The following is a 21,754-nucleotide window of genomic DNA, read 5'->3' on the forward strand; positions in this document are numbered from 1 at the left end:
TAGTTGACTCAAAGAGAGAGAAATACAATAGTTGAACAGTTTTGAACAAATTAATTGTTTCAGAAATTATGGAGAAGCAACTAATGCAGTTAGCTAATTTAGCCTACTCAAACACCCGGCTCAAACAGAGAGTAATGCTATTTATGTTAGCTAGCTGGCTAAGGCTATCCAACGCTGGAACTCTTCCAAGTCAAGGTAAGCTTTCAGTTTCATTAATTTATTGCCACCGGGGCCCGCCGGTGTAACTGCTAAACTGCTTGCTGTACACTGTACTGCATGATTGTAGAGGGTTTACTAACACGTTAGTTCTATTAGCTATGTTGACTATGACATTAGCTAATATGGTGACAACAATGTAGGCTGTGTGAAGCAGTTAGCGGTTATGGTATGAAGGCTTGGAGAGTTTTTTTTGCGTGGTCACAGACAGCTGTTGTGTTGTGCACTGCAGTCCACAAGCGAAGGGAAAAGGTGAGAGGAGGAATTCTTCAATGAGCAAAGTGATGATGCTGTTTGCATGTGGCTGCTATGAAAGTGAACTGTGTGTGTTGGTGATCAGGGGTGTATTCATTCCACCGATTCTGTTGAAAGCAAACGGAACGAAATGGGGATAGATCTACCTCAATTTGTCCAACAGAAACTCTAGTTTTGGTTGCAACTAATGATTATACTAGATGCAGCAAAGGGTGTGCAAGGTGTTATTCAATGTGTCACTATCTGCCACCTTGATTCCTCCAATTTGTCTCTCGACATGTCCACCTACGTTATAAACTTTCATTCATAAGCTAGGTTGTAGCAACCTCATGATGGGTATAGGGAACATTTGAGTATTATTGTATCCTAAACCTATCGATGATACATTGAGCTGGGTGAATGGAATATGAATGAGAGTCATCCAGTATGCTGTAATAGAAATAAGGCCATGCTCATAAAAAATGTGTCCTCCTCAGTCTTAAACAGCACCAACCACCACTGATGGGAATCAATATGGAAATGTTTTCACAATGCTAGAAATAAACATAATATTTAATGATGTTCACAGCTAATATTGGGAATACCCAACATTACTAGAAATACATATAATTCAAACACTAGTGAAACACAATTATGATTTTCATTCCGGTATCATCCAGGTGGGGATTACATAAAATAGTGGATGAGGGGGGTATGATAGTTAGTTGCTGGTAAAGGGGTGGAGATGAGAGGTACTGTGTAAGCTCCATCACAGTTGTACATACATACAAAGTTATGCAAACTTCCTCCCTGTATATAAGTGTTGAATATTCAATGAGGCCCCTCCTCCTCTGTGGTTGTTCATCTGCCACTCAGCTTTTTCCCTCTATTCATGAAGCATGCCTCTTTACAAATGGTAATGACACGGAATATGAATACTGCATCAAATTCAGACTTGTCATTATCTCGTGGTAATACCCAGTTTCCCAAGTGCTAGTAGGAAGTCTTATCTTATAATTAGCTGTGATAACAATAGCCACTGTGGAGCAGTCTTCCTGCCTCGCTCACATTGGTCTTGTTTTATCTTGTTTTTAAATGAATGCATGAAATGTTTTTGTAAGGACAGGGGAAATACTATTTTTACTTTGACATGCTCAGTCAGTGCTGTATACATTTTTTTGGGCTGTGTACTAATTCATTGAAAATCTATATTTTCCATTTCATGAGGATGTCAAATGAATTACTGAGATGAGCATCGTGGAGAGATTGAACTCTAGTATGTCTGTGAACGTAGCTTATCTGAAATAATTTACCAAGGACATTGTAGTAGCTGTTATTTTCACTCAGCTAATGCGACTTCCCTTGCTAATTCAGATTCGAGATATTGTATTGTATTGTGGTTTAGCCTATATCATAGATCCCTTAGGGGTATGGAAAAGTAGATGAATAGGCAGGCAATGCATTACAATAAAGCACAAATAAAATGTAATTCAATCCCCCAGGAGTGCTCCACAAGTACCTATCATAGCTATCATTTCTCCAGGTTTTCTTAGGATAAACAGCACCCAGATAGAAGATCCACAGAAGTTTTCTATGGGGTGAGTTCAGGAGGGGCAAAAACGGTGTTTTAATGAATCCCTCAAAAATAATGCCAGCCGTGTATTTTGCTAAATGAAATCAGATATTTTTAGAAAGGGATGAGCTCAGCTAATCATCACCCCACTCACAAAAGGAACAAACAATGTATGGGCCTGCTTCAAAATGTCAAGATAACCAATTACCAAATGAAAATGGCAATTTCTGGCTCAATGTTGGCCACTGGTGATGAAACCACCTGGGATATTGGGGGGCGAAGGGGAGGGAAAAGGAGGGAAAAGTGAATGGATTTTCCAGACTATTCATGGATGGTCATAGAACGTGTAATAGGTGAAACAATAGACGTGTTGTAGCTCATGCCTGGAGTGCCCAAGGTTCTAATGCTTTTCAAAAAGTATTTGGCGTAAAATGAAAGATCCCAAGTCACTGTGCAAATGGACACCATATACATGTAATACTATTTGAAAGATCTCCAGTCATTTTACAAGTGGACGCCATACATGTGATAACATTTGGCAAATAACATTGCCAAACAGATTCATCATGACACCAGTCGTGGGAGAAGAGAGAGTCAACAGTTTTAAGTTCCTCGGCATCCTCATCACAGAGGATTTGACATGGACCAACAACACCTCCAGTCTTGCGAAGAGGGCGCAACAGTGTCTCTACTTCCTAAGGCAGCTGAAGAAATTCGTCAGGCCATCCTGGGCCCTCTCCAAATGCTACCACTGAACCATCGAGAGCATCCTGATTGGTTGCATCACAGCCTGGAATGGGAATTGTTCCGTCCATGACCACTTGGTCCTCCAACGGGTGGTGAAGACACGCCAGTACATCACTGGGACCGTTTTCCCACCCATCCAGGACATCTACTCGAAACGGTACGTGAGGAAGACCCGTAGCATCATCAAGGACCCCACACACCCCAACCACAAGCTGTTCACTCCCTTACCGCCGGGCAGGCGGGCATGAGGTCTGATACCAACAGGCTCAGAGACAGTTTCTATCTTCAAGCCATCAGACTGTGGAACACTTGAACTGGACTGACCAAATGCTCTGATTCTCCGCACATTAGCACACATGCACTCATTTACTCACGCACGCACACACCCACACACACACACACACATACACGTTCATGCTACACACACATCACGACTGCTGTTAGCAGACTCTTATTATGATTGTAAAATGCTGCACAATTTAAACACCTGCCCCTCAATCCCCTCTTCCCAAAAAACATGTGTAACTATTGGACTATAAATTGTGCGTTCCGGAATTATATTTAAGCTAAAATATTTATTATATTGTATTCTACTTAGCCATTTACTTTATGTTCGTATTCTTATCTTTTATTATTTCATATTGTTGTTGCATTGTCGAAAAGGAACCTGCAAATAAGCATTTCTTTGGATGGTGTACCATGACTATCCCTTACATACGTCTAATAAAATGTGAAACTTGGGTTTGGCGTCGAAATCAGAATTCATAAGCAGAAAATAACCCCATACCTACTGTAAAATATGGTGGTGGATCTTTGATGTTATGGGGCTATTTTGCTTCCACTGGTCCTGACGCCCTTGTTAGGTCAACGGCATCATGAACTTAGCTAAATAACTGGTTCCCACTGGGCACACACTGGTTGAATCAAGGTTGTTTCCACATAATTTCAATGAAATTACGTTGAACCGATATGGAATAGACATTGAATTGACGTCTGTGCCCAGTGGGTTGCCTCTGCCAGGAGGCTGAAACTTGGCCGCACGTGGATCTTCCAGCAAGACAATAACCTCAAGCATACATCAAAATCCACAAATAAATAATTAATTGGCCACAAAATCTACATTTTGCAGTGGTCATCTCAGTCTCTGGACTTGAAACACATTGAAAACCTGTGGTTTGATCTGAAGAGGGTAGTCCATAAGCACAGATGAAGGATATCAAGGATCTGGAAGGATTCTGTATGGAGGAATGGTCTAAGATCCCTCCCAATTTACTCTCCAACTCATAAAACATTTTAGAAAAAGGCTCAGTGTCGTTATCCTCGCATGGTGAGGTATTGAAAGCACAGTAGGTTGGTGGCACTTTAATTGGGGAGGACGGGCTCGTGGTAATGGCAAGGAGCGCAATTAGTGGAATAGTATCAAATACATCAAACACATGTAGTTTGATGCCATTCCATTTGCGCCGCTCCAGCCATTATTATGAGACCTACCTTTTTGAGAGAAAATAAAATATTACTTGTTTTAAAAATAATCTCTTTCTCTGAGCAATTGTATTAGTATAAAATAATATAATTTCCCTTTTTTTTGCATACAATATTGTTCCGTATTTGAATTACTTATTCTATACATTAATTTTGATCATCTTTATCAAGAGTGTAAATAATTCCGGACCCCACTGTATATTGCAGTTGGAGATAGACATCATGTCTTAGCGAAAAATGGGCAAAAGAATGACAGCAGATACCTCAGCTAGACAGAGTGCCCAATCGGGGATGTGAGAGAGATAGAAAGAGGGAGAGAGAGAAAAGTGAAGAGTGTGAGAGACGGAGGAGAACATGGAGAGCCCACTATGATGTGAAGAATGGGAGCCATTTTGAAGTTTCATACCTGCTTCAGGGAAGCGTTGAGCTGAGCTGGAAAATATAAATTTATTTTGGGGCTGGCTGGGTGTTTTCTTTCGTTTTTGATTCTCGTCCCCCATGTTTTTGACAGGGAGCTCAGAATCACTGAGCTGTTGTCTTCTTATTTTATACCGAACAGTGGGACAGTACAAACACATCACACATGCACACACACATGCACACACACACACACGCACACACACACACACACAAATAAAATAGTGATGGAGAGAGTAGCCTAGCTGTGCACTTAAAAATTACAGGTTCATCTGTCACGTTGACACTTTTTGCTGTAGAGACACTATATCCACAAAAACAATTGGATGGCAATCTTCTCTGACACAAAAAGGGGAACCCTACCAAACTGCTCCTGACTGACTGACTCTCCGGCCAGCTTTAATGCATGCAAATAACAGACAGCAGTTGACACAGGCAGATTTAGTACGCTTTGCACATTCTTAGGTCACAGGAAGGGGAGGGTAATTCATCGCCATTATTCCGTCCTCCGGATCCCTAATCATGCCTCTAGTGTTACCCTCTCTGACTTGGTAATTTGGGAGGAATAAGCCGGAGCATTGTTTTTATCAGGGGCTTTTTCTGACTGAGACATTTCTTTTCTGACAAGCCCTTGCTAGCAGAGGGAGAGGAGAGATGTGGGGAGGGTGGGGCTGTGGCTGGTGCATGTGTTGACACTGGTATTATGAAATGACAGAAAATGGCTCTAGTTTAACCACATCTACTCTTCACCCCTTCATGCTCCCCCTCCTTCAACCTACCGCCACTGCTGCTAGCCTAATATGCATCATCCCATAGAAAAGCTCACAGTAGTTCTCTTTAGGACTTTCTTTTGAAGTTTTGGAGGCTTTGGTATGGCGGCTGGTTAATTGGATGAATCACTGATAGAGATGTGATTGGGTGGGTGGGGTAATATCTATATGAGTAATATCTATATGCCCGCGTGCTGGAGGGAGATGACAGAGTTGGGTGCAAGGGGTCAGTGGGGTGTGGGGTAGTTACTGTGCCCCTTCTCTGACCATGGGAACTCCTAGTGGTGGTTGTAACAGTGAATGTTTTTACAAGTGTCCAGGGGGAGTTCCCTGACAAGTGGGTGGCCCATTACAAGGGGGCGTTCCCTGACAAAACCCCTTCTTTCTTCTCATTGGCACCTGTCTTTGCCCCTTACTTCTTCTTAATGGCTCTATGGTAGACTATGCCGCCAAGACAGACAGACCCTTCTCACGAGAGTTTGACTTTGCTTGTCGTGCGTAATAAGGAAATGAACATGAATCAGATGGAGCTCGTGTACATGGTCTTCACTATTTACCACAGCCCCAAAGTAATAATTATGGCTAAACCCCGCTTTGCTCGTGTCAGCGAAACTAAACGTAATTCTAATATGAGCTGTTATTGACTGATCTACCGTAATGTTGTCCGTGTGTTGTTTATTTTTTGTGTGATTTGTAAACAAAGATGGGGGTATGAGAATTGCTGCCAGCTACTGGATGCATGAAATATTATTGATTTTCCCTTATAATACGGTACATTACATTATATTATTCATTACCATCAGCTCCTGTAATCTATACACTGAGTGTACAAAGCATTAAGGTCACTTGCTCTTTCCATGACATAGACTGACCAGATGAATCCAGGTGAAAGCTATCATCCCTTATTGATGTCACTTGTTGGATGAAAAAAAAAAAAATGTATGCACTCACTAACTGTAAGTTGCTCTGGGTAAGAGGGTCTGCGAAATGACTACAAATGTTTTAAGAAACTTGTTAAATCCACTTCAGTCAGTGTAGATGAAGGGAAGAAGAGAGGTTAAAGAAGGATTTTTAAGCTTTGAGACAATTGAGACATGGATTGTGTATGTGTACCATTCAGAGGGTGAATGGGCAAGACAAAATATTTAATTGCCTTTAAATGGGGTATGGTAGTTGATGCCAGGCACACTGGTTTGTGTCAAGAACTGCAACGCTGCTGGTATTTTCACGCTCAACAGTTGTCCATGTGTAACGAGAATGGTCCACCACCCAAAGGACATCCAGCCAACTTGACACAACTGTGGGAAACATTGGAGTCACCATGGGCCAGCATCCCTGTTGAATGCCTTCCACAGCTTGTAGAGTCCATGCCGTGACAAATTGAAGGTGTCCTTAATGTTTTGTACACTCAGTGTACTAGCAATGGTTGAAGGGGGGAAGAGATATTGACTATATCCCAATGTTACAGTGGCTTGCAAAACCAGATTTTTGGGGGGTTTGTATCATTTCTTTTACACAACATGCCTACCTCTTTGAAGATGCAAAATAGTTTTTTAATGTGAAACAAACAAGAAATAAGAAGAAAAAAAAGGAAACTTGAGCGTGCATAACTATTCCCCCCCCAAAAGTCAATAATTTGTAGAGCCACCTTTTGCAGCAATTACAGCTACAAGTCTCTTGGGGTATGTCTCTATAATATGACTCTGCACCGGTACCCCCCTGTATATATAGGCTCCCTACTGTTATTTTATTTTACTTCTGCTCTTTTTTTCTCAACACTTTTTTTGTTGTTTTATTCTACTTTTTTATTAAAAATAAATGCACTGTTGGTTAAGGGCTGTAAGTAAGCATTTCACTGTAATGTCTGCACCTGTTGTATTCGGCGCATGTGGCCAATACAATTTGATTTGATTTGATTTGATATAAGCTTAGCACATAAGAATTTCCCTGTATTTAGAGCCATCCATCATTCCTTCATTTCTGACCAGTTTCCCAGTCCCTGCCAATGAAAAACATCCCCACAGCATGATGCTGCCGCCACCATGCTTCACTGTGGGGATGGTGTTCTTGGGGTGATGAGAGCTGTTGGGTTTGTGCCAGACATAGCGTTTTCCTTGATGGCCAAAAAGCTCAATTTTAGTCTCATCTAACCAGAGTACCTTCTTCCATATGCTTGGGGAGTCTCCCACATGCCTTTTTGGCGAACACCAAATGTGTTTGCTTATTTTTGTCTTCAAGCAATGGCTTTTTTCTGGCCACTCTTCCATAAAGCCCAGCTCTGTGCAGTGTACGGCTTAAAGTGGTCCTATGGACAGATACTGTGGAGCTTTGCAGCTCCTTCAGGGTTATCTTTGGTCTCTTTGTTGCCTCTCTGATTAATGCCCTCATTGCCTGGTCTGTGAGTTTTGGTGGGCAGCCCTCTCTTGGCAGGTTTGTTGTGGTGCCATATTCTTTCCATTTTTAACAATGGATTTAAAGGTGCTCAATTGGATGTTCAAAGTTTCAGATATTTTTTTATAACCCAACCCTGATCTGTACTTCTCCACAACTTTGTCCCTGACCTGTTTGGAGAGCTCCTTGGTCTTCATGGTGCCGCTTGCTTGGTGGTGCCCCTTGCTTAGTGGTGTTGCAGACTCTGGGGCCTTTTAGAACAGGTGTATATATACTGAGATCATGTGACAGATCCTGTGACACTTAGATTGCACAACGTGGGACTTTATTTAACTAATTATGTGACTTCTGAAGGTAATTGGTTGCACCAGATCTTATTTATGGGCTTCATAGCAAAGGGGGTGAATACATATGCACGCACTACTTTTCCGTTATAAATTTTGTAATTTGTAATTTTTTTAGTTATTTTTTTCATTTCACTTCACCAATTTGGACTATTTTGTGTATGTCCATTACATTAAATCCAAATAAAAATTCATTTAAATTACAGATTGTAATGCAACAAAATAGGAAAACTCCAAGTCAAAGTGTCAACTACTGTGTGGTGACAAAGTTCAACAGATCTGACTGTGTTTGTGACGTTTCTATTATTATTATTATTATTATTGTTATTATTATTGTTATTATTATTATTATTATTATTATTATTATTATTATTATTATTATTATTATTATTATGTTTCGAGAGGGAGAGAACTTCACATTTAATATACCAGATTACATTGTACTTCTCAAACACACCCAAATGTATAAAAAAACCTATAGCTGCAAACATGCATTTTTTTTTATCTTCAGATCAGCCAGTTCAACAGAACGACATCAGATCTGATCATGTGATGAAACAATCCAATATTGTGATTTATTTTATTTGTGTATTGCTCCAATACCCTTACCAAAAGAACAATGCTTTTTTGTTGATATCCCTCCCCCACACCGCCCTGATAAAGTCCCCCTGATTAAAGGGACTTTTATCAGGGACTTTTATGAGGGCCCCATGGAAGGCCAAAGCGCTAGATATAGAGCATTGACCGTCACAGTGTGTTTGACCTGACATGATACAAAGAGGTATTTGACTGATTGCATACTCCTGTCCAGTGGCTGTTTGTCAACCTGCCAGTCTGAGTCACCACTTCATGATGGAGATGTAGGTGAAGAGGAGCAAGATTACAAAGGAGTCATCCATGAAGCCTAGCAGGCCGAACAGGGCCTTGGGGATGAAGTCCAGCGGAGAGGCCAGGTAGATAAGCGCCCCACCAGACACAGGATACGTCCAGAAGAGGCCACCCACGGAGAACATCTCCCTGAAGGCATGGCGCAGCAGTGTGGGGACGTCCCGCAGGGCGATCCATGAGAGATCTGGGCTGGCCTGAGACCCACCGGTTGTAGTTGCTGAGATCCCGCAAGATGAGTATCCACTCAGCCTGCCCATCCTGGACCTACTGCAGTGAGCTGTGGTCTTGAAAGAGCAGGAAAAGCAATGTAACCATTTCTCCACAGATGGGACAGTTAATAGCACCAAGCCAAATCTCAGACCGCCAATACACAATTATACCGGAACAACTGAAGCCTGGGCTCAGCTGGGTTTTTCCTGCTCTGACTGAAGCTACTCCCAAACAGCACACACATGCTCCTGGTTCTCTGGGTGGATGTTTTGTTGATCATCTCTGCAGAGCATTCTTAGAAGTCCAATAGTTTTCATCCATTACACCCACTCATATCCTGCACTACCTATCCACTACACAAACATGCAACATGGGCCTGATGGGTTTGTCCGAGTAGAATCCCCTTAAGTGTCCCCTTCTCCCAGTCCCCACGTAACCTGCTTGAGACAAAATAAGCACCGGTTTAATAAATGTCAATCTTTCCGCTTCAGTTTAATAACATTGAACCTAATAGAGATTTATTAAATATCAATTGAAAGAAATTATGTTACAATTGTGTCATATTTCAATATTGTGTTGAAACGTTCAGACAGTGGGGAAAACTGTGCAGGTTAGAAGAGCGCAGCTTCCCCCACGGATCCGTTTCTGGGATGAAGGGGAAAGCTAAATAATTAATCACATTACATTTCATAATGGTCGGAGCAAGTTTGGCATGGCGCTTGGAATGCCAGGGTTGTGGGTTCGATTCCCACTGGGGACCAGTACGAAAATGTATGCACTCACTACTGTAAGTCGCTCTGGATAAGAGCATCTGCTAAATGACTAAAATGTCAAATGTAAATATAACAATTTTCGTGTCAGTATTACTGCTCCCAACTTACATACTCTGGTACAGTTGAAAAGGAGGTGAGGAGATATGATGCAAGGAATCGAGAAATGAATAATTAAGATTGCATGTCCTCTCTCTCCCTATGGTACAATTACAGTGGCTTGCGAAAGTATTCACCCCCCTTGGCATTTTTCCTATTTTGTTTCCTTATTTTGGGGGGGTTTGTATCATTTGATTTACACAACATGTCTACCACTTTAAAAATACAAAATATTTTTTATTGTGAAACAAACAAGAAATAAGACTAATAAACAGAAAACTTGAGCGTGAACAACTATTCACCCTCCCAAAGTCAATACTTTGTACAGCAACGTTTTGTAGCTAGTACAGCTGCAAGTCTCTTAGGGTATGCATCTATAAGCTTGGCACATCTAGCCACTGGGATTTTTGCCCATTCTTCAAGGCAAAACTGCTCCAGCTCCTTCAAGTTGGATGGGTTCCGCTGGTGTACAGCAATCTTTAAGTCATACCACAGATTCTCAATTGAATTGTGGTCTGGGCTTTGACTAGGCCATTCCAAGACATTTAAATGTTTCCCATTAAACCACTAAAGTGTTGCTTTAGCAGTATTCTTAGGGTCATTGTCCTGCTGGAAGGTGAACCTCCGTCCCAGTCTCAAATCTCTGGAAGACTGAAACGGGTTTCCATCAATAATTTCCCTGCATTTAGCACCATCCACCATTCCTTCAATTCTGACCAGTTTCCCAGTCCCTGCCAATGAAAAACATATCCACAGCATGATGCTGGCACCACCATGCTTCACTGTGGAGATGGTGTTCTCGGGGTAATGAGAGGTGTTGGGTTTGCGCCAGACATAGCGTTTTCCTTGATGGCCAAAAAGCTCAATTTTTGTCTCATCTGACCAGAGTACCTTCTTCCATATGATTGGGGAGTCTCCCACATGCCTTTTGGCGAACAACAAACGTGTTTGCTTATTTTTTTCTTCAAGCAATGGCTTTTTTCTGGACACTCTTCCGTAAAGCCCATCTCTGTGGAGTGTACGGCTTAAAGTGGTCCTATGGACAGATACTCCAATCTCCGCTGTGGAGCTTTGCAGCTCCTTCAGGGTTATCTTTGGTCTCTTTGTTGCCTCTCTGATTAATGCCCTCCTTGCCTGGTCCGTGAGTTTTGGTGGGCGGCCCTCTCTTGGCAGGTTTGTTGTGGTGCTATATTCTTTCCATTTTTTAATGGTGCTCCTTGGGATGTTCAAAGTGTTGATGTTTTTTATAACCCAACCCTGATCTGTACTTCTCCACAACTTTGTCCCTGACCTGTTTGGAGAGCTCCTTGGTCTTCATGGTGCCACTTGCTTGGTGGTGCCCCTTGCTTAGTGGTGTTGCAGACTCTGGGGCCTTTCAGAAAAGGTGTATATTTACTGAGATCATGTGACACTTAGATTGCACAAAGGTGGACTTTATTGAAGTAATTATGTGACTTCTGAAGGTAATTGGTTGCACCAGATCTTATTTAGGGGCTTCATAGCATCATTTCACTTCACCAATTTTGACTATTGGGTGTATGTCCATTACATGAAATCCAAATAAAAATCCATTTCAATTACAGGTTGTAATGCAACAAAATAGGAAAAACGCCAATGAATACTTTTGCAAGGAAGGCACTGTACCTCTCCTTTCCCCTTCCTTACCTGGTGTTGAGGTAATGCAGGGTTCTGAATTCTCCTCCCAGGCTCACTGTGAATACAATGAGAATGAAAATGTGGGAAACATACAGTAGATGATTATGCACATAGTAACTATAGTACATCTAGCTAGTTCTTTGGGCCAGCTAAATACAATTAATGCATGGATCACACCCAAACAAACTTAAGTAGCTACTGTATTTAAATTCTCTTTCATTTTAATGTATTTTTACAACAGGTGAGTTGAGGTTCAATTGCAAATGTAGGCAACTGCTTTTTGGGTGATGCACAAACAGATTGTTTCGTTGAGCCTGTGTAACACGTCTCAGGTATGGGACACCATGAAATAGGATACATATATATCTGATAAACATATCTGATAAACATTAATTTGAATTAAAAACATTCACAATTACATGAACGTCTTTCTCAATGACATATAGCTCTCAGCTATTCATGAACTTAGTGATAACACAAATATATGGTCTGGTGGTGGTGAACAAAACCACTACAATACCACGCTTGTATTACATAGGCTACAACTCTCTCTTTATACAGGCTACTAGTAAAACAAATTATAGAAGAGGCATACATATTAATCTAACAAAAACCCACAGACCAGCTAACACAGGAGCTAAAAATAGTTAGGGCGAATTGGGCAGGCTAGTGCTAAGCTAGCTAGCGGTTAGCATTCGACATTCAACTACGAACTTCATAAAATATAACTGGTTAAAATACATATAATTGGCGTGTCTCATATGTATACATGAAAATACAAATAATGTGAGCCTTAATTCGTGCAATTAAAACCATTAGGGCAAAAAACATGTATTATACTAATAGATTCTGCTACAGAGGCAGTTGGTATGAAATGACTTTCGAGATATTAATTATGAAAGTCATTTATTTTTATTATTTTTTGCACCTGCCACGTGAAAGGTCTGTGCATGGCCCTGCCTACTGGTGACACTAATAAACATCATCGTCAATATTTTATCTGAAAAAAATAAGTGATGGCTAAATGCTTTAGAAACGCAGCCAACATCTGACCAACAACCTTGAGCATGGATAGAAGTATATCTTCGCAAAGACTATGATCGTCATTGAAGTGTTAAAATATCAAAAGTCACCAACACTTCTATACTTTGCAGATTAAGTTGTATGTTACCCACAAGGTCCCATTGTTCCTTGAGATGTGGGCAGCGTTCCATATGAAAAAACAGTGCACAAAGTTCAAACAATATTTTTCTGAACAACCAATTGGAAGACGGGGAGAGGTTTAGGGTTGTTATGGTGACCGTATTATCGCCACACCGGTGGTCACAAGTCATGATGGCAGTCAAATTCCATGTGACATTTTAGTCACAGTAATTAGGCTTCTCCAAGCTCTGATGCTGCTGATGGTCATTAGTAGCCTACCAAACTTGCTAACTGCCTGGTACTCCACACTCTATTGTCCCTCTAATCACTCTGACATAAATGCAAATGTAATCGAAAATCTAATCAAACACTTCAGGAGAGCCCATGAGCTCATGTTATGCAACATTTCTATAGGCTATGCAATTGCGTGAGAAAACAGAGTGATGGTTTCACGACTTCCTCCGAGGCTGCCTCCTCTCCTTGTTCGGGCAGGCTTCGGCGTTCGTCGTCACCGGCCTTCTAGCCACTACCGCTCCTTATCTCATCATTCCATTTGTTTTGTCTTGTTTATTACACACATCGGGTTCATATCCCCTCATCAGTACATGTATAAGTGTTCCCTCTGCCCCCTTGTCTTTGTGTGTGATTGTTTATTGTGGAGGAGAGAGAAGCTCGGTGGAACTCCGTGTATTTTGTATTGCTGGGAATATTCCCCGTGTGCCTTGTATTTTCCAGTGCACCTGTTTTGCATAACTCTGTGGTTCAGAATAAATCCTGTTATTCTGTGATTTACCCTCCTGCACCTGACTCCTTCAAAATCACCTCATCACAGATGGCCTCTATTAAAAAGAGGAGGATCCCATCATCTTTCTATAGGCTAGGCCTACTATATTTATTTCTCAAACGTCCTAATGTTAAGCACATTGCTTCTCTTTAAAACAGGAGTATAGCCTACCTGGCTGGCATGAAATGAACCATGAGAAAAGCGTCCTCCATTCGCTATTTAACTGCATAGATTACATGTTTGTTTTTTCTGCAGCCCCTGTTTTGAGACAGTGGTCCATTCTAAATCAAAACAAATTTCACACATATATTATTTTGTATACGTAAAGACAAGATTAAATCAAGAATAGTGTGATCGTGACAATATTAGCCTGTCACTTCTGAATGACGTATTATCACATTTGAATGATGCCCAGTTTAAGGCAAACAGCGCATGCATTTCTTGTGCTACTTTTTCAAATCATAATCGCACACCTCATGTAGCCTATTCCATAGGCCTACAGTGTATATGTTTTGATAAGGTTGTATCACAACTAAAGTGGCCAAATAACTTCTTAAAATGAAGCACAATAATCCGCTTTACAATTGGTGTAGAGCCTAACTGGCATACATACACAATGCATGAGTTTCAAGGTTGGGGAAGATAATTTTCACCAGAAAAATTCACCTTATAATAAAAGCATTACATTCATAATTGCATGTGTGGTCAATTTTGAGAATGTTGTTTTCCTGCTAATGGAACATTTGCGCTTATAGCCTACTGCAGTGTGCGCATTGCTGCGCTTATAATGTGACGAAATAGCCTAATAGTTAATTAACATTTTAAGCTAAACGTTCTCATTTGTTGCATCAGGCTCATTGCTTAAAACAGGGATTTTTTTATGCTAGTGGTTGTATTAATTTGGGATCTATCGCATCCCTCAACTGTTCGAATAGAATAGGTCAACTTTTGAACTATGGGGGATAGTAGATTGACATAGGCTAGTGCCTTTGCTGTTTGTTAGGCCTACTCATCTTGTTGGCTGACAAAAAGTAAATGTGGACAGTTCTTCCATTATCTTCAATATGCGCCTCGGAATTGGATAAGGACATGCGCAGTTGCGTCCCGGATGTGTCTGTCTTCACTTGTAGCCTGTGAGAAAGACCCGATCACGTGACTGAGAGCCATGTGAGTTAGAGGTGCTTCAGCACACAGCAAGGAAAAGGGAATTATAATTATTATATTCAACCCAAGGGCATAATGGACACAGGCAGCAAAATGCCTGGATTCTTTTAGGGGGATTATGGCCACACAAAGGGGATACAGACGGGACATTTGAGGCATTATCAAGTGCTTGTCAAATTGTGAATGAGAGACTGATGAAGTGTCTACAGCCTGCGCAAAAAACTAAGCAGAGCTCATGCCTTTCATGCAACTTTTTTCAATTTATCATTAGAGTCCCATCATGCAGCCTTAGAATGTATTAAAAATCAAAACTTATAGCCCAACATTTGTATCACAACTAAAGTTACATAAATAACTCTAAATTAAGCATATAGTAGTACCTGTTTCTTTGTTAACCGCTCAATACAGAATAGCTGCATGTGCGCGCTCCCTCATATCATTTGGAGAAAATATCCTTTCTATTTTTTTCTGTTATGTTCAATTGTATTCTTCATACTATAAAATAATATAAAATAATGCTACGGAATTATAAGCAAATCTTGTCTGCTAAATGAACTAGTGTAGCCCACAGCCATATGGCATAGCCAGATCAGGACCTAACATAGTATGAGAGTATGTTATTCTTATCATATTTATTTTGACCTGTCTAAAATAAAGAATGGATTTATTGTGATGGTGTAGGCTATATTACATTGATTTATTAGACTTTTAAAAATGTAGATGTTCCAAAGGTCTACATCAGTAGCTTGTAGTCTATGCATGGAAGACAGGAGATGCTAAATGTTTTTATGTTAATTAACGGTCAATTACGGTGAGACCGGCAGTTATTTGCTTGACAATCACCTGCTGACAAAATGTCATGACTGCCACAGCCCTAGTTAGGTTGCTTCAAGACACACCCAGCCACACGCACCAAATGGAGCAAACGTACGTCAAAGTCTGTTCAATAATGTTAAGGAAAGTTTTTGGAAATGTTCGTCAGTACAAACCGTCACGCAACGTAGCAAATGTTCAATCATATAGGCTGTGGGCTCCATCCATAGAGAACGGTAGAGGCCACTAGTGGCCAAATGGCCATGTTAGCATTGAGGGCTTCCACCCTTTTAATGTAGTCAACTGGGTGGGACTTTCAACTTAATTGGCTGATCCCTCCTGGTGACCCTGTTGGCGTCATGTCAGGTCATCAGGAGGGATCAGCCAATTGTGAAGAAGAAAATTGCCTACTAGACAGCCTAGGCGCTGCCATTGCTGTCACAGACGCCATAATGGCACAGATACAATGATGAGGCCTCTTTCCATCTCTATGGCTCCGACCTCGGTCACTCCCTAGTCAATTCCTGGTTTTGAGTGTCAGGAAAGGGGAAGCCATCTTGAATGTTTATAACAAGAAAACTGTTTATAATTTAAAAACCTTGTTTTCTCACTCCATACAAGTGAGAACTTTCTCAAAGTTTTGTAAGGGACTTGTTAATCAGAAGAAGATTCATTTTGTGGACTATTGACTTCCAAGAACAAAAGTGTGTAAGACTGTTTCTAAGGCCTACTTTTGGGGCCTATATTTTGGTGTTTTCTCTGTGGACTATATCTTATTAGGATCATGAGAAAAACTAACAACTAAACTGGTAAAATCAATTGTTATTTAATTTATTGTGGCTGGAATAATTGAATTCAGTCCCAAAGTAAGAAAATGTCTCTAGTCTAACCACATCCACTGATCATTATACAATAAGACAGCATACGATCAGAAACTCAGTTGAATGCAAGGCATATTGTCAAGTGATATCTTCAACAGTTCTGTGAAAACCCAGGGAGGTGGGGGGGGGGGGGGGGGGGGGGGGTGGAACAAGGCGTCAACAGTCCCAAAATAGCCCTAGCTTGAGGGAGAGTTGGAGTTGGAGAGAGAAGCCTTGGCTCTACAGTAGAGCTGGTTTGGAGCTCTGTGTTGAGTTACTGCTAGTTGACTCTCCCCTCTCCTTCCAAAGACAGAAATTACATGACAGTTTAGCTCTCAGGCTACACTACAAAGAGTTACCTGACAGTGGGCTAGCTGCTTCAGAGAGCTGTAACACCTTCATGCTTACTTGTTGTGTTTTTCCCAGGGCCAACAATGGTCATGCTTCAGCTATGCACTGACTAATAGACCAAAGCAGAGCAGACATATACACTACCAGTCAAAAGTTTGGACACACCTACTCATTCAAGGGTTTTAATAAATTTTTACTATTTTTGTACATTGTAGAATAATAGTGAAGACATTAAAACTATGAAATAACACATATGGAATCAAATAGTAACCAAAAAAGTATTAAACAAATCAAAATATATTTTATATTTGAGATTCTTCAAATAGTCACCCTTTGCCTTGATGACAGTTTTGCACACTCTTGGCATTCTCTCAACCAGCTTCATGAGGTAGTCACCTGGAATGCATTTCAATTAACAGGTGTGCCTTCTTAAAAGTTAATTTGTGGAATTGACTTCCTTCTTAATGCATTTGAGCCAATCAGTTGTGTTGTGACAAGGTAGGGGGGATATACAGAAGATAGCCCTATTTTGTAAAAAAACAAGTCCATATTATGGCAAGAACAGCTCAAATAACAAATGACAAATGACAGTCCATCATTACTTTAAGACATGAAGGTCAGTCAATACGGAAAATGTCAAGAACTTTGAAAGTTTCTTCAAGTGCAGTTGCAAAAAACATCTAGCGCTATGATGAAACTGGCTCTCATGAGGACCGCCAAAGGAATGGAAGACCCAGAGTTACCTCTGATGCAGAGGATAAGTTCATTAGAGTTACCAGCCTCAGATATTGCAGCCCAAATAAATGCACAGAGTTCAAGTCACAAACACATCTCACCATCAACTGTTCAGAGGGGACTGTGTGAATCAGGCCTTCATGGTCGAATTGCTGCAAAGAAACCACTACTAAAGGACACCAATAATAAAAAGAGACCTGCTTGGGCCAAGAAACATGAGCAATGGACATTAGACCAGTGGAAATGTGTCCTTTGGTCTGGAGTACAAATTAGAGATTTTTGGTTCAACCCGCCTTGTCTTTGTGAGACGAGGTGAGGGTGAACGGATGATCTCTGCGTGTGTAGTTCCCACCGTGAAGCATGGAGGAGGAGGTGTTATGGTGTGGGGGTGCTTTGCTGGTGACACTGTCTGTGATTTATTTAGATTTCAAGGCACACTTAACCAGCATGGCTAACACAGCATTCTGCAGCGATACGTTTGGGCTTGGTAGGACTATCATTTGTTTTTCAACAGGACAATGACCCAACACACCTCCAGGCTGTGTAAGGGTTATTTTATCAAGAAGGAGAGTGATGTAGTGCTGCATCAGATGACCTGGCCTCCACAATCCCCTGACCTCAACCCAATTGAGATGGTTTGGGATGAGTCGGACGGCAGAGAGAAGGAAAAGCAGCCAACAAGTGCTCAGCATATGTGGGAACTCCTTCAAGACTGTTGGAAAAGCATTCCAGGTGAACCTGGTTGAGAGAATGCCAAGAGTGTGCAAAGCTGTCATCAAGGCAAAGGGTGGCTATTTGTAGAATCTCAAATATAAAATATATTTTGATTTGTTTAACACTTTTTTGGTTACTACATGATTCCATATGTGTTATTTCATAGTTTTGATGTCTTCACTATTATTCTACAATGTAAAAAATAGTAAAAATAAAGAAAGACCCTTGAATGAGTAGGTGTCTTCAAACTCTTGACTGGTACTGTATGCATGCACATACACACATATGGGGCCTACACACACACGCTAGAACACCATTCTCTTCTCACACACAGCACACACATAGAGGAATGATGCTTTGTCCTTTCAATCCTGAATCTGCATACTGCCTTGAGCTTTAGATATCTCTGAGTGAATTGTTGTCGATAGCTGGTAAAAAGCAACCTTACACCACTACACCACACTGATGCTATCATGGTTGACTCCTGCTCTAGCTGAGATGTGCATGAACACGAAAGAGAGATGGGACGGAGAGGTGAGAAACATTTTGTCTTTGAAGATTTATTTAGAGGTAGGTGATAAAAATGAAATGGACAACATGTCCTTATGTATTGCTGTCAAAAAAGTCTGTTTTGAAACACTTCTCTGGTAGTTTTACACCCTTGTAGCATTTCCAACACAGTTTAACTGCATCGATTTGTAGAAAAACCAACGATTGGGAACACAATTCAACCGTGGGGTGTTGAATACTGTGCCTGAAGTGGGGGAAAAACACAGCGAGTGAAACTACACACTACACATCCCCTGGTTGACAAATCGGTGTTGAAACTGATTGATGAAGGTCTATGCTGTGTGATACAAATATGTAAATAGAGAAGATTTCTCCTCTTGCAGGAGGTTAGCGAACTGCAATGTCAGCTCCATAATTAATTGAGTGAGTTAGCCTAGGTAAAGTCCCAACACCTGGTGCCACTACCTTAGCTTAGCATCACTCACCAACAGCAGCATGCGTACAGATGCCGGTGGGATCAGAGGAACCAGTGCCCCACTTCAAAGAAACTTGGTACATTTATTATTAACCCAAAATATATATTTTGCAGTGACACATACCTGCTATACATGTAATGAGCAGAAGTTATGGGACTTTTTTTTTGAGATGTATATAAATATGCTACTTTTCATTGGTTTATCCCCCTATGGATTTATGGCATACTTTGAATCATGGGCATTACGTTTGGGAGTAACTGTTGCTTCTGGTTAATTAAATCAAATAACTTTCACATGTTTCCTGCTGAAAATGTTTTTATGTTCATTGATGGTTGATGATTATGTCATAATCTATGTAATCAATTACTCTGTTAGAGAACCAGAGGAGAAAACATGATGAATTGAATCCAGAAACAGTATAGGCAATATTAATCCCATTAATAAACATGTCCGTTATACAAGCGTTCACCTCACCATTTCACCTACTGACTTACTCTATAAGATGGAAATTGTTGTTCTACAGTATCTTATGCCGTGTTTGAGAAAGGGCATATGGGCATATTTTTGCATTGTGAAATGATTGAAATGCCCTTCCTAAATCATGCATAATAATGCAAAAAGAATGAATGCATTTGTAATCATCACCTGCATTCATTTTACAAAACGTTGTTGGAATTGTGCCTTGCCTTGGTTGAGAAAAATCACCACTAGGCCTACATATATCTAAATAAAAATATATGTTGGTCAGTCCAATAAGCATGTCAATATACACAACCGAACTGTCCATCAAAAAAGTATCCCTAAATACACCTCACTGTAACTACAGTAGCTCAAGAGCATATTGTCATATATATATATATATATATATATATATATATATATATATATATATATATATATTAGCCAACGACAGAGGGCGATGGAGAGCAAGGATCTGGCCACTGCTGGAATTCAGAGGAGCCTAAAAAATACAGCCGCAGCCTTTCTCCTTTCTTTAATTGCGATGCCATACCCTCACCGCACGCACAGCACAGTAGGCTACCTTATATGGATCTCCCATGTTAAGTGGGATAGAGGGGAAGTCTTTACACGAGGACGAATACTCACATTCAGTGATGCGCACAAGTGTATATTAGCGTTGATTAATGTACATTATTTCGCTTTGGGATCAATTATATCTATATCAGGGAAGGTGTGTTAGATTTAGACTCGTTTATATGTTCCAATGTATGGAGTTGAATTTCAACCACCAAACCCCCCCCCCCCCCCCCCCCCCCCATGTCACTTTCTGTTTCAAACTGTTTTATTTTGAATGTCTGAACCACTTGTATAGTGCAAAAGCAAAATTCACTACAATATATTATATATTTTCACGATATGATATGTGGGTAGTCCACACATGCATCTGTTTGAAAGGCTATGAAATATTTGATGACTACACCGATTGCGGCATCACACATCTCTTACCGGGATAGTTCTGGGTGGGTTGCGCAGTGGCCAAGTGTCGCACGACATCCACGGAGGTGTCTCGCCTGCAGTCATGGAAATAATTAGAGACTAGGTAACACTGAGCTCGCTGCTCCGGAGAGAACAAAGCCACAGGCGACCTCACACATGTATATTAGTGACCACAGAGAGAAACCACAGCGCTGCGCTCAGAATCCAACACGTAGGGGCCTATCTCCCCGTTTGGTCATAATAACCTACTGAACCAACAAATAATTATGTAGAAGTAGGCTACATAATGACTGGACGATGGAGAGTCATCGGTTAAAGATTTTACTTGGATATAGCACTGTAGACTATCGTAGCATACATGCGTGAAACCTGCATAAAGGTTGACAACAAATAGAAACTAAAATGGAACCAGCACGTTGGAATAGTCAAGCCATCACTCGAAAATGAGCGGCAACTGTCTAAACTTTTGTGAGAAATGGATATTACGGTCTTCATAGCACTGTCTTCATAGCACTGTCTGCTGTCTACAGACATCTTATGACCGTGTAATAACCAAAACACAATCATGTAAAATGCGGGAGTTTTATATTTTCTATTGGCACATTATAGGCTAAGCCATAACGCAATTTACACATTTAATTAATGAAACAACATCCTCGGTAAAATGGTCCACGGTAGAGTGTCTCTTTTCCAAGCCATCTCACAATACCCCCACCCCGCACCCTGACTAAGACCATTCCAATGGGTAGTGTGTGATGCATTGCAATTGCATTTTGTTAATGTGGTACTGAGTCACATTTGGTTAAATCTTTCCCTTATTAACAAGAAAAAAGGACCCTCTTCTTTCTTTCTCTCTCTCCCTCCCTCTCCTTTCAACAAATAGGCTACTTCGTCGGCTACCATCTAGAAACCTACCAAACACGTCCAGCCCTAGTTACCTGCGCTGGGG

At 40.8% G+C, this 21,754-nt stretch overlaps 1 pseudogene across 1 annotated transcript; it reads right to left on the minus strand.

Annotated features, from left to right (window-relative positions):
• Nucleotides 1–9,013: 9,013 nt before the first annotated feature.
• Nucleotides 9,014–9,589, minus strand: LOC311113008 (E3 ubiquitin-protein ligase RNF170-like; annotated as a pseudogene). The gene has a single exon. The product of its transcript is annotated as an E3 ubiquitin-protein ligase RNF170-like (transcript).
• Between the last annotated feature and the right edge of the window lie 12,165 nt (nt 9,590–21,754).

The sequence above is a fragment of the Coregonus lavaretus genome (genome assembly GCF_964263955.1).
Source record: "Coregonus lavaretus genome assembly, chromosome: 39".
NCBI classification, from domain to species: domain Eukaryota; kingdom Metazoa; phylum Chordata; class Actinopteri; order Salmoniformes; family Salmonidae; genus Coregonus; species Coregonus lavaretus.